We start from the raw sequence: 12,292 nt of genomic DNA, 5'->3' as shown, positions 1-12,292 counted from the left end.
TTATCGGATTGGAGGAAAAAAAATAAAATAATATATTAATAAAATGAATGAAAGTGGGAATAATAATGTATCTATACGTGTGCATTCATTCACACAATTATATGTACATTTATTTATTTATAATTATGGCAGGTTTGGTGGGGGGAAAAAACAGCGTTTAGCATGATAATTTATATGGTAATAATAACCCTTTTGTAATGTACACAACTATCCATTGGTTGTGCATATTTGCTAGCACATGGGAGACCCCCAGCAAATGCTCTGTGGTGATTGGCTACTGTCATTTTGCCTGACGCAAAAATGTTATCCCTTTTGATTGGTTTGTGGGACTTCTCTTCCACGGCGGGAACTTCTAGCTCGTTAGTCAGGTATGTTTACAGTCAGCTAACGAGCCGTGTAAGTCTCCTCCTTTTTAGCTAGAAACGTAACCCCATTCAAACATGAAGTGTATTGATATTTTAAATAGCTCGTTCGTTTATGCTTGCTAAAAGGTGTGTTAGTTGGAGAATATACAAGCTAGCTACATAGTTCGCTAGTAGCAAGGATAACGTTATATGGTACTGACTTGGCAACTCAAACAGATACAAGTGAAATGGGCTAGTTAGCTAAGTTACTAAGCTAGCTAAAGAAGCAAACAGTCTCTTTCCAGTTGCAAACGTCACATTTTAGCGCTTGGTGTTAGTTTGGATGTAGTTAGCTCTACTCAGAGGGTGGGTATCATTTGTGGAACGTTCCAACAGGAATCTGTTCCAAAAACTGCGTAAAGTAGAAGGTTGCCAACTAACAACGCATACAAAGTAGCATGATCAATTCAACTAGTTGACGAATAGGCATCAACTCACCACGTAGCTTATTCTTAATGTTTGACCATAGGCCACCAGAGTGAGGACAGACATTTTCCGGAATAAACGTGGTGAGTGAAAAACGTATTTAAATAGCCCACTCCCTACCTGGTATCTGCCGCTATACAATTTTGTATGCGTTGTTTGTTGACATCCTTGTTATTTACGAAGTTTTTGGAACAGATTCCTGTTGGAGCGTTCCACAAATTATACCCACCCCTACTCAGAGCCACATGTGAGGGGGATGTGACCAATCGATGTGAATTACATTGTCATTTGCAGCAACATTTCTTTCCAGTGTGTATACCATTTGGTCAAGGCAGTCTCACCCTGTGGAGTACACCATAGCAGAGGTGAAGATGCAGTTCCCTTGGGCTAGAACAAAGATGTCCACCCCGTCAAACCTCTGAGAAATGGATTGAGGAAAAAAAAAACTATCTGTACTGTAGATGCACTTAACTGCAGTTTAAGTCACACTCCCAATCCTCTAGCTCAGCTCAGGTTTGACATTTTTCAATTCAATACAAGTGCTGATACTTGTCTGTGTCTATTCAGTGCCCCCTCCACCAGAGGAGTACAAGCCCAAGTCTCTAGCCTCACTTCTGTGACAAGTTCCAGACCTCCGAGAAGGATGATGACTTCCAGCCTGATAGGAAGTGCATCCACACCCCAACCATGGAACAGAAGTGAGGTAGCCTTATAGAATTCAATAGAATTTCCTGTATTTTTATGGGTAGCCATATTAACAATGCTTTCACAGACGGACCAATAAGTCTTAACCATTCTGATTTGTCCCTGTTTCAAGTTGCGTAGCCTTGTTCCAGGGTATACAAAATATGTTTGTCTGTGCAGATTATCAGCTCTTTACTGCCTCGACTGTCTAAAGAAGTATTTGACATCTAAGGAACTGCATAAACAAGATATTATGATCTTATCATCTACGCAGGCCTTTGACACCCTTATTCTTTTATAAAAATGTTATTTTCATTTTTTTTATAGGACAATGTACAAAATTCACTCAATAACAAAACCCTTACTCTCTGTTCCCCTTGGGGTTGTAAGAGGAGGTGCTTGGAACAGTGAGTGGTGTTTATAGATGATGAGCCAGAAGGAGAGAGACCAGTGCCTGGAGCACAGACATGGACAGTGGAGCTGAATACCCAGGCACAGACTATAAACCTACCCCCTGAGACACACTGCTGTGTGAGTACATCTATCTAAACATATGCTAAGGATACGTTGCCACTTGCTGGGAAGTGCTGATCTAGGATCAGCTAAATTGATGAACCTTCCCCCCCTGAAGCTCACTACTGTGTGAGAATTTCTAGTCTAAACTTAGGATATGTTTCTTTTTAGTGCTGATCTAGGATCAGCTCAACTGATGGTAGGGCGGTAGGGAATTTTAGTCTACAAAGAAATTTTATACATTGCTAAATTTAATGAAATGTTCTAGAAATTGGACTACTTTCAAATGCAGTTGTATCCTCGTTCTGACATTTCTTGAATTTTGTTTAGTTTTTTAAATTATTGTGTACTCTTTGACATTTTGCTGCATTGTTAGGAGCTAGTAACATAAGCATTTTGCTGCACCCGCTACAACATCTGCTAAACTTTGATTTGATTTAATTTGGTTGAGCATAAAACCATCAGAATGTAGAAAGCCCATTCAAATCACTTATAATTAATTTTCTGCCATCCTAGGGTCATGCACTACTCATAAAACAGATTTAAAACTTGTATTATTCAGAAACAAAATACAGTCAAATACTGTTGTACAGTCAAACATACAGCCCTGACCGATGGACCTGCCCTCTGAGCCACAGTACTGTGAGTACATCTAAACTAAGGATATGTTGCTTTTTAATGCTGATCTAGGAACAGCTCAACTGACTACCACCTTAACGCCAACCATTAGAATCCATGATGATAAATATTTGTGTTGTACAGCCAGCCAAATACTACTTTGTGTCCACTTGGTGGCAGCATAGCCCACTTAATCTGTGGCTCTGTTCCATCACATACCTTTGGCATTGTTCTCACATTTCTTGTGTGCCAAGTGAATGTGTCATGTGATATAGGTTGTGTTTAGGCTGCATACGGCAGGAAGAGGAGTGGGAAAAAGGAATAGTTAGGAGGAGAAAGTCCCCTCCCGCTGTTCGTCTTGGGTTTCCCCGTCTGATACCTGACCGGCTGCACTCTGCTGTGAGCTGCTGACTGACGTCCTGAATGGGGCTCTTTGAACGGACAGAGCTCCACTTTTTAATTAAGAGGGTTTGCCTCGCCGCTGATCTGTGAAAGCCAGGCATAAATATTGAATGGGGGTCACCCGCTGGTTACTGAGCCCTGGGACCTAGAGGGATAAACCGCTGCTTTATGAGGAGGGAGGGCTGGGTGGCCATTCGGGACAGAGTAATGTGCATCCCAAATGGTGCCCTATTTCCAACATAGTCCACTACTTTTGACTACATCCCTATGGGCCCTGTTCAAAAAGTAATGTATTATATAGGGAATAGGGTGCCATTTGGGGGACATACCAGAGGAGAGGCGTGATGCCTAGTTTGTGTCATGCTCCTAAGGTATTTGATCAGGATGGCACTGCAGTCATCTATTTGCGACTCAGCCAGCCCACCCCCTGTGTGTGTGCGCACATTTTCATGTGTATTCGGAACCTTGAGGACTGAGGAGCGAATTGGCATCCAGCGAGCCAGCCTGTCCCCGCCAATCCCCACCACCATCACCTGGCCCACCCAGAGTGTAAGACTCCTCAAGTGTCAGCTGTGCAATGCTGAAACTCAAGGCACACAGGGCTGGAATCAGCTAGGTCTACCTGGCCAAGAGTATACTGAGTGACTGAGAACCACACTACCACCACATCCAGGGCATGGTTCTGACTGTCACTATGCCCAGACAATAAGGATGAGACTAGTACTGTTTGGAACACACCGGGTGATCTCTTTAAAGAGGGGTTTTCTTATGAACACTATAGGCAGAAGCAACGTAATAGGGTACCATTTAGGAGGCAGCTCCTGTGGGTTAAGGGTATAAAGAGCCCTGAGCTGACATGATGAATAAACAGAGGGGCACCTAGTAGGATCAGGTTACAGGAGGGCCACATCGTTGGAACAGACCAGTTATACTGCTCAGCTCTGCGGATCCTCTACTCGCCTGTGCAACAGAGCCCGATCACCTTAACTGCTGCTGCCACGTTTAAATAGACCCCTCCACATATCCCTCCTACTGCGAAATCATGGCAAATAATTACTTATTCATAGACAGGTGGGAGGATGGAAGGGGGGCACTGCTGAATAGAGGCCCTTGTCAAGAGGCAGGAGCAGGAAACCTCTGACAAGAGTATCCCTTTACGTGCCCGTCCCCGTCTGAGATGCAGACCGACACGGTTTGGGGCTCTGCTGGGCTCATAGGAGCGAGCAGACACCCCCCTGGAATGGAATGTAGATAACTAACAGGGGGCCTGATGGTGTTGGCTGCCCTCTGCAACAGACACATACCGGCTCATTCAACACTGGACAATTCCACCCAGTGCCGCTGAAAGCGAGGAAATCGGTCTACCACCCAGAGTGAATACCTGTTCAATCAAGGGAAAAGTGGCTGAGCTCCTTTCGGGCCCCCTAACACACATTGTAATATTTAATGGCAAACACTTTTGGAAAAAGAGTGGAAAGTAGGGTAACCTGAAACGCCTGGCCCTTCTAGTCTCCACTGAAGCACCACAGGCTCAGCTTGCTTGAGTTGTAACCCACACCCTGAGCGTTCCTTTATATGGTGAGGCATATCAACTGGGTGCTGCCAGGTTGTAAAAGATGGAAGAGAAGAATTTCTGAGAATTAAAGACTTGTGCAGTCAATAAGCTCAAGGTTTAGATTCAGGGTTACTTCAACAGTGTCATAAGAGAACATTTGACTTCCTCTGATGGAAACAGCTGAAGGACACTATGTAGTTAGCTTAGAACTTTGCGGTGAACAGTACTATTTGAGGTTGGCTTGTTTAGTCTTCATGGTTTGATACCCCTTTCACTAACACCAATGCCAATTATTTGCGTTAGTGAAAGGGATGGAAAGTGTCCTACTTTAAAGAGCTCAGCACCTGACTGGTATTGGTTTCAGCAGCGCTGCTGGCTACGCTTCACCTGTGTGTCAAGAGAAGGTGACGCCACACATCCCCTGTGGTTACTAACAGCCAATTAAAAAGCAGCTACACTTTCACATCCCCAACAATGGTAACCTATCAGCTTTCAGCAGTCGGGTAATATAATCTAACCATGACTGACAGGCAGTATTGTGTGCATATACACATTCTTGCTATACTTTATTATATGTTCACTAATGGAGCATATAAAGTTCACCAGTTGTCTGGTATTGTTTGGTCTCAATATTTTTATAGTGAGCAATGTAAAATAAAAACATGTTTTTTACAATTTTCTGAAGAGATAACACTCTTGATATCTTGTTATTTTATCTTCCTTCTCCCTCCATCTTCCCCCCCCCCATGTGTCCACCAGTCGTCCGTGGTGTCCTGCTCTCTCTGTCCCTGTGCCTCGTCCAAAGGTGGCCGCAAAGTAGCCGAGGGAAAGTCTTCTAAGGAGAAGGCCAAAGAGAGCAAGAAGAAACAAGTTCCCAAGATAATCTTCGGCACTCGCTCCCACAAACAGATCACTCAGATGGCCCACGAGATGAATCGTACGCTCTCTGCTCTTCCACCCCCATCACCATCGTCTCTAGTAGGGACCACACCTGTGTCCACTCAGAGGTGGTGCCTCACTTCAACTGGGTTTCAGCATGAAGTATTTTTTTACACACGTGTATATTTTACTATGTCAGTATGTATTTGTTGTCAATGTTTCGGTGTCAAACTGATGGCAGTTGTGAAAAAAGTTAATAGTTTGAAGAGTTGCAGAGTTAATAGAAAAATAATGCCATTGTTGATTAAATGCTTTTTTTCATTAATTAGACTATTTTCTCTTGAAACATATCTACTAGAAACTCACGGACAATATAGACACAGATATAAAAAAATGAATTCTATATATGAATAATTTAAGTGATTCAAAATTACGATAGGTTGCCATAGTTTTATCTTATTTTTGGTAAGCTACCGGTAGCTGTAGAATCCTATACACACAAACCTGGGATTTTAACTGATGACTGTCCAGTTGCTGGCCCGGTTCCCTAACTTCTAGTTTCACCAATATAAGGGTCTTGTTGTGTAGAGCTGAGGTCCAGGCCTGCTCCACCCCAGGGCTTAGATCAGCTCAGCTCCTAGCTAGGCTACATTAGTGTTGCCCTCTTACCTCTCATTGGAGGTCGTTGACTATTACTGGGCCTGAATTTAATTATTTTGAACTGAGATTCACCCCAATCCAGCTGTGAAAACCATGAGCTCTTCAGACATGGAAACACACACACCTCCGATCATGAGTTTGAGTGGTGTTTCTAATCCCAGTGACAGACACTTAAAGGGAGTGAATTTGAGCTGCCTCAGAGCTCTAGAAAGAAAGGCTTCGTAACCCAACCCCACAGTTAAAGGACAGGCAGACAGCCCCCATCACTGTCGCCCCAGGTGACAATCACCCCATAATATCCCCAATTGGTCAGTCTCTCTAGCACGATGACGTGTCACGAGGCTTCAGACAGGTTTTGTGTCGGATGGGAGACTTTATAGCCAGTGTTACTGTTACAGTCCTAACTCCTGTTCTCCTCAAGGTGAGGGGGCTAGTGTAATGAGCACACACATACAAACACACATGGGTCAGCCTGATCGTATAATAAGCCCCTATTTCGCTGTCACCAGAGGTGTCTATCTGTCCTGTCCACCTCAGCCTACAGTCGCCACTGTGACAGTGTTACATCCTGATCTGTTACAGAGAATAGATGTCCCCGCGATAACCCCAGAGGATAGAATGGCCACAGCTCCATCACACTCATTCTTCCATCAGCCCTGTTTATCCCTCCACTCTCCAGTCCTCTAGGCCCTGTCTATAGCCAGGCTCTTGTTACATACACCTGGCTCTGACTGAGCTTCGTTGGGTTAAGACTCCCCTGTTGTGTTTTCTCTTTTTGTGGAGTCATGAAGTCAAATCACACCCCTAAGCTGCCATTGAGCCAATATAAGAATTACTTGAGTGGACGCTAATCCTTTAACCTTCGCCACACGCGTGCTCGCGTACACACACTGAACCGTTTGAAACAAAACCGTTTTAAGTGCAAAAGTTTATCCATGATGTGTTGCAGAAAGTGAGCACCCATCCACCCCTTTGATAGCTGCCTTTCTTTCCATGCCTTTGGTGGTAACGGAGTATAGTCGTCACGTGTGTGTGTCACCGGGGAGCCGGCTGGTTGTGACGTGGTAGATGAGGCGCCTCTGATGACCGGGGTAATGAGACTGGAGACTGCCACTTGGGAATTACCCCGAGCTATTGGTAATGCTAGAAGAGTTGTTGTTGGTACTGGCCTATATTGAGTGTGTGTCTGTACATGTCCTATGTGTATAAACCATGATGAAGGTATTGATCAGTGTTGGTTCTGAGAGGTCCTCAAGGTCACCAGTAAGCTGAACTTAATTCGTTTTCATGTGTGTATTGTCAAGGATGAGAACAACTCTTCCTCCTCTCTCTCTTACGTACCACACGCAGGTAGTGGTCAAGGAATATGTGCAGGGCGTGTTGTACCGCTTCAAAAATGGCGTGCACAAGATGCAGGACCAGAACACTGCACTGGGTCCAAGGTCTCCATCAGTCCTGGGACATCAGTCGGCTGGGGGGAGGCTGAGGGCCTGCTCCTACTACGCTGCCAGGGACCTCATGCCTGTATCCTATTCTGTCCCTACAACTATCTACTGGACCCCCGTCATCAGGGAGAGCTTGGGTCTGGTGGGAGGGGCAGGCATGGTGAGGGGAGCAGAGAGAAGGATAAGGAGGAGTGAGAGATGGGTGTAGTCTTCTATCCCTAAAACGACCTACTGGACCCCATCATCAGGGAGAGCTTGGGTCTGGTGGGAGGGGCAGGCATGGTGAGGGGAGCAGAGAGAAGGATAAGGAGGAGTGAGAGATGGGTGTAGTCTTCTATCCCTAAAACGACCTACTGGACCCCATCATCAGGGAGAGCATGAGTCTGGCGGAACGAGGGTTGCAGGGAATTGTTGGAGTTAGAGAAGGAGTGAGTGATGAGGATGTAGGCCTGAAGAAAAGGTGGTTTCACACATTAAAGAATAGATGTGTCATTTTACTTTTAGCTGAACATATTCCTTGACAACTACCTGGTCAAACCCACTGCATGTCTACTAGGGTGGAGTGGGATGGGACGCTATCTCCTTCCCTCTCCTCCCCTGCAGATTCACATCAACCTGAAGGGTCAGATTGGGGTTCTGGATGAGGCCCACAACATAGAGGACTGTGCCAGCTACACCCTGAACAAACCCCAGCTGCTGTCTGCCAGGGAGAAGCTGGATAACATCAGATGCTCCAACCACGAACCGCTGCTGGCCTTCTGCTGTTCCCTGCTCAAGTAAATAGACCCTAAATTCCTGGAGTGAGTTAGACCTTAACCCATCTAGGTAGACCCTAACCCCTCTGGGCCTTCTGCTGCAGCCTGCTCAAGTAAGAGCTCCCTCATCACCTCCCCGACTGAAACTACAGTAGTGTTTCTCTACCTATCTATTCCTGGTACATTCTTTCTAGGCCAGCACAAGCACAACTGGTCTACTAATCAACCCATCTTGGTTAACAATTAAATGTAATCAATACTTGTAAAGCATGTCTTCACTAGCCTTGCTTTCCTCAATATCAAACAGTAGTTCTAAGATGGCCACTCTCTCGCTCTCTCTGTCTGTTTGTCTGTTCCTCCTGTGGTGTAGTTGGATGCAGGAGAGCTGCAGTGTTCTGGCTGAGAGGGAGTATGAGATGTCCTGTAAGGGGTGGAATGGCAAGGAGGTTCTTCCATACCAAGGTCATCACCACTGACACCTTTGCCATGCTGCAGGTCAGATAATGTTGTTGACCACCTAGGTCTCCTCTCACCTGTGTCTCTGTCTCAGTCCCTGTCTTTTGATCTCTCACTTTCACCCCCTTTTTTTGTTGCAAGACTTGTGTGTTTAGAAGGGAGGCCTACAGCATCTCTCTTTTCTCTCCACATTTCTCCTTCCCTCCCTCATCTCTCCCCCTGTATCGAAGCACCTAGCAGCGGTGTTGGAGAAAGAGGGGTTGGGCTGGTGAATGGGAGAGAGGACACATTGGAGGTCCCCACCATCAGCTCAGTCAGCTCCTCTGTCCTCAAGAGTCTCTTCATTGTGCTAGACTTCCTCTACAGGGAGAAGAGCAGGTCAGAACCAGTCTGTGAACCAGTCTTTAACAATCAGTCAGTATTTTTATTGTCCTAATTGGGAAATGTGTATTGTAGTCAGGGTGAAAAACAAGATCAACATAACGACATACTACAAAATACATTATACTAACACTTTCGATCACTGACGAAGACTTCTGTGCTGGTCATGTTCCCGTGGTCAGGTTTGCAGAGGACTACCGCGTGGTGCTGCAGCAGTCCTACACCTGGACCACTGCTCCAGACGTGCCAGATACTCAGGGCTTCTTCGCCAGGCCCAACCGCTGACGCCACAGTGCCAAGACCCTTGTACACACACTCAGCTTCTGGTGCCTCAACTCAGCCGTGGTGAGTAGCAGTGAGGATGTACTGGAGTGTAAATGCTGTGTATACAACTTTTATACTGGGGGATAAAAGTACATGTTACTCATAGTGTATTATTACATTACGTGGAGCGCTGCCTGTCCTAAGGGGTGTGGTGGTGTGTGTGTGTGTGTGGTGGCAGGCGTTCTCAGACATCTCGGACAGTGTTCACAGCATCGTGCTGACCTCAGGCACATTGTCTCCTATGGGATCCTTCTCCTCAGAGCTGGGGGTCAAGTTCTCTATCCAGCTGGAGGCTGGCAGCCATGTCATCAGCAAGTCACAGATCAGAAGAAACCTCCTACCTTAATTCCAGCCTCACCACTGATGTAATGTTTCATGATTTTTTTCATAGTATCCAGAAACAATCTGATGGTTAACGATGCTCAGAAAGGAATCGGACTATGTAGTCAAGCATAGCGTGTTTTGAAAAAGTTCAATAGATTTTCTTTTGCCGTTGCAAAACGTTTGCTTCAGAGTGCCATAGTGAACACGACCATTTCTCCTTTAAATCATCTTCAGTTCTTACCATTTACCACCAGGAGGGGCTAGAGACCACGTATTGAGGTTGAGTGTTTTAATGTACCCATGATATCCTTGCTGTGTGTAAGCAAGTTTGGCGCAATTGGTAGAGAGTAAGACGTTTTGTTTGATTTCAACAGAATGCCAAAGGAAGAGGTCCTAAGAGTCCATAGCAGCTGTAATATACACTACCTTTCAAAAGTTTGGGATCACTTAGAAATGTCCTTGTTTTTGTCCATTAAAATATCAAATTGATCAGAAATACAGCGTCAACATTGTTAATGTTGTAAATAACTATTGTAGCTGGAAACGGCAGATGTTTAATGGAATATCTACATAGGCGTACAGAGGCCTATTATCAGCAACCATCACTCCTGTGTTTTATTGCTTCTTTAAATCAGCACAACAGTTTTCAGCTTTGCTAACATAATTGCAAAAGGGTTTTATAATGATCAATTAGCCTCTTAAAATGATAAACTTGGTTTAGCCAACACAATGTGCCATTGGAACCCAGGAGTGATGGTTGCTGATAATGGGCCTCTGTACGCCTATGTAGATATTCCATTGAAAAAATCTGCTGTTTCCAGCTACAATGGTCATTTACAACATTAACAATGTCTACACTGTATTTCTGATCAATTTGATGAAAAATGTGCTTTTCTTTCAAAAACAAGGACATTTCTAAATGACCCCAAACCTTTGAACGATAGTATATGTCTATGTAGACCTACTAGGTGTCTCTTAAATAGCTGTAGGCTGACAAATACCTTACATAAAACCCGGTATTCTCTTTCAGTTAACCAGACACTTCTAAGGGCCCGTTGATAAATACTTTGTCCTCCTTTGTTTGTTATGCTTCCCTCCATGAATAATAGATTTCCATTCAGGCTCTGTGTCTCTGTCACATCACCACCACCAGTCCACTTAGGGAACAGCTGGCTCTCTCATGTCACTGTGGCTGTGTGTTAGTGCTCGCACGTGCACAGATACGTGAGTGTTACATGTGAAGGTTTGTTTGTGTTTTTGCATAGTGCTGCATACCTTTTTTTGTGTGTCTTCTTGTGTGCCTGTTTAGTGTCTTACAATGCACACATTCTTTATGCTTATTTACAATAGGCCTATGTTTTGTTTTTGACCCTTTGATGTTGTCAAAGCTCAAGGTTTTCCCTCTAGTTGACTATCCAGTTGAGACTACATCAGTGCTATCAGAATATGAATGTTTAAAGTCTCCTATTAGGATCCAGTTTTGTCTCTTTCCCCCCAGCCATGACGCCAGGCAGGCAGAGACAGCCACAGAGCAACTCTAGGTGGGTATTATTGATGACTAGTGTAGGAGCTCTATGCCCTCTGCATTAATATTTAATGTGCAGACAGACGTCTCTTAAAGATGATGAAGAGATGAGGGGTATTAATTGTAGAGTCTGTTGAGGCCCTCTGGAGCCGGTGAGCCGTGTGTGTGAGTGAGACAGAGGATGGGTCGTCTCCAGGTGCCTCTGTCCAGTATGTCTGGATGATGCCTATCTGAGAGGCAGTGGTATGAAGGCCACAGTCACACAGTACTAAGATCACACAGCAAGGCCACAGAGGCGTCCTGCTTTCCTTTCGGCTCTGTCAGTCGCCCTCTGACAGACACACACACACACACTTCTGGCAGACACAGTGAGGGTGCATACGCACACTGAACATACAGTACAACTCAAGAACACACAGTTAAAGGTACTCTCTCACGCATGCACACACACAGGCGTGTGTGTGTGGCCATGCACACACACTACTTGCAGACATTACACACTCAGACATCTCCCAGAGCCCTCCTGGAGCTGTGGTTTTGTAGCACTTGAGCCTCAACAGCCCCCCAGTTAATGCCCATTAAAACCACGGTACCCCTCTGCCCGCGCCTCGCAGTCTGGCCGCACCGCAAGAGCGCTGGGCGTTGGAGAGGAGAGGTGGGCTTATTAAAAAGTGTTTTCCAGAGGTGAAAAGATCAAAAGGAAACGCAAGATGCTTTTAAAGCAGACTGAGATAAGGGCCATTAGGGGTGATGTCACCTAGCTGTATGTGTGAAAAGGCATCCACGCTGGCGCCTGGAGGAGGCTGAGGAGGAGGCTGGGGGCTGAGGAGGAGGCTGGGGGCTGAGGAGGAGGCTGGGCAGTGCACCTTGCTCAGACGGGGATGTATCCATCTTTACTGTTCTAGCTGAGATGTTTTATATGGCCTTTTACAGTGGAAACC

General features: G+C 45.3%; 1 pseudogene; it reads left to right on the top strand.

Annotated features, from left to right (window-relative positions):
* Positions 1–12,292, top strand: part of LOC109909418 (Fanconi anemia group J protein-like) — a 61,719-nt pseudogene that overhangs the window by 32,732 nt on the left and 16,695 nt on the right.

The sequence above is a fragment of the Oncorhynchus kisutch genome, linkage group LG18 (assembly GCF_002021735.2).
Source record: "Oncorhynchus kisutch isolate 150728-3 linkage group LG18, Okis_V2, whole genome shotgun sequence".
In the NCBI taxonomy this organism is placed as follows: domain Eukaryota; kingdom Metazoa; phylum Chordata; class Actinopteri; order Salmoniformes; family Salmonidae; genus Oncorhynchus; species Oncorhynchus kisutch.
This window is presented reverse-complemented; position numbering and strand designations above follow the sequence as displayed.